The sequence below is a fragment of the Corapipo altera genome, unplaced genomic scaffold (genome assembly GCF_003945725.1).
Source record: "Corapipo altera isolate COAL_440 unplaced genomic scaffold, ASM394572v1 273, whole genome shotgun sequence".
Lineage (NCBI taxonomy): Eukaryota > Metazoa > Chordata > Aves > Passeriformes > Pipridae > Corapipo > Corapipo altera.
In genome coordinates, this window is record NW_020885130.1 from 110074 (window position 1) to 112190 (window position 2117).

General features: G+C 60.3%; 1 long non-coding RNA gene across 1 annotated transcript; it reads right to left on the reverse strand.

The window, feature by feature from the left end:
• Nucleotides 1-917: 917 nt before the first annotated feature.
• LOC113960457 lies at nucleotides 918-1749 on the reverse strand. Its single transcript, XR_003532035.1, has 2 exons — nucleotides 1699-1749; nucleotides 918-1251 (listed from the first exon to the last, which is right to left on the reverse strand). It is a non-coding gene; the product is annotated as an uncharacterized LOC113960457 (long non-coding RNA).
• Between the last annotated feature and the right edge of the window lie 368 nt (nucleotides 1750-2117).

The window sequence follows — 2117 nt, forward strand, 5'->3', positions numbered from 1 at the left end:
CAAGTTTGCAGGGTCAGTCTGCAATGTCCTGGTGGGGGGAAGTGGAAGGGCAGGCACTGATCTCGTTCCTGGTGACCAGGGACAGGACCCGAGGGAATGGCAGGAGCTGTGTCAGGGCAGGGTCAGGTTGGATCTCAGGACAACCACCCCCAGAGGGTGGTTGGCACTGCCCAGGCTCCCCAGGGCAGTGGGCACAGACCCAAGGCTGCCAGAGCTCAAGGAGCGTTTGGAAAACGCTCTGAGGGACAGGGTGGGATTGTTGGGGTGCCCTGGACAGGTCCAGGAGTTGGACCGGATGATCCTTGGGGGTCTCTTCCAACTCAGAATATTCCGTGATTCCAGATTTCTCTGACTCCAAACCGGGAGGAGGGACGCGCCCGGCAGATGGATTTGCTGCCATCTAGAGCAGAGAACGGAGCTGCGACCTCGCGGAGTTCAACCCAGGGAACGCCAAGTCCTGGGGAGGAATAACCTCACAGCACCAGGAGAAAGCAGGGAGAAAGCCAAGAAAGGAGTTCTGGCTGACAGCAAGCTCATGGCACAAACCACAGCCAGCAGCATCCTGGGCTGTGCTGGAGGTCGCCAGGAGGAAGGTGATCCTTCCCCTCTGCTCAGCAGTGGTGAGACCACCCCGGGAGTGCTGTGTCCACTTCTGGGCTCCCCTGAACAAGGAAGACACGGATGTGCTGGAGAGAGTCCAGCAAAGGGTGATTCTGGTGGCTGGTGACTGGAACATCCCTCCTGTGAGGGGAGGATGAGTGAGCTGGAGCTGGAGAAGAGACAGCTCAGGGAGATCTTGTCAGTGGGTACCAGGATTAGGATGGGAAGGGGAAGAAGGAAATAGATCCTTCTCAGCGCTGCCCAGTGACAGGACAAGAGGCAATGGGCACAAATTAAAAAAAAAAACCACCCTGAAATACCACCTAAACACAGGGAACCACTTTAGTTCCTGTGAGGAGGACTGAGCACAGGCTGCCCAGGGAGGTTGTGGAGTCTCCTTCCTTGGAGATATTCAAAATCCAACTGGTTGTGCTTCTGGGCAAGCTGCTGCATCTGACCCTGCTTGAGCAGGAATTGGACCAGGTGACCTCCAACCTCAGCCACCTGTGATTCTGTGGCAATTCCTCACTTGCCAGCCCTCCCTTCCAGCCACTCTCCGACTCTGGTGCCTCACATGCCCAAGCAGCAGCCTCCTCTTTCCACCCCCTGGCACCCAGCCCGAGCCTGCAGATGGAGAGAAGCAGACACGGCCTGTGGAAAATAATGTCAGGAACAGGATTGGAGAGAGCTCCAGCTGGCATGTGAGGGGTGGTACTGGGCTGCAGAGGGACATCCCAGATCCATCTGCCACCTGGAAGCTGCGGGATGCCTGCCCAGAACCACCCCCAGCCCAGGAACACCAGGGCCCTCCTCTGTGGGCAATCCCTGGCTGCTTCTCCTCCCAGGGGAATGGCAGATCCTTGCTCTGGGACCTGCTGTCCCCATGTCAGGGAGCAGCAGTGACTCTGCCCCTTCTCCTGGAAGGGAGACAGACTGTCCCCTGTGCTTCCCTCCCTGCTGGCAGCCCCTCCCTGCCTGCACCTGCCTGCTGTGATCCCACATCCCTGCTGCTCCCAGGGCCTCCTGCCCTGATCCTGCAGACCAGGCTGTGGCTGCGTGTGCTGCTGGCACACGTATCTGTCTCCTGGGAACACTCACCATCCCTGGAAGTGTCCAAGGCCAGGTTGGACAGGGCTTGGAGCCACCTGGGCTAGTGGAAGGTGTCCCTGCCATGGCAGGGGGTGGCACTGGGTGGTCATTGAGGTCCTTTCCAACCCAAACCATTCCATGGTTCTATGACTCCATGCTGTCCCTCTCCCCCATCCCAAGGCCACCGTGCCCAGCCCACGGAACCAACCCCTCTGTGACATCAGCCCCGGCCCGGGGGCACCAGCAGGGCCGTGGGGGCTGCGCTGGAGGTGACCCCCCGCTCCTGGCACTGCCACCCATGGCTTGGCTGTGGCTACTGGTCCTGCTGGCCCTGGCCGGTCCCGTGGGTGGCACCTGGGACAGCTGCAGGTCAGTGGCCCTGGGACGTGGGAGGGAGGTCGGGAACACTCGGGGGGTTCCCAGCAGAA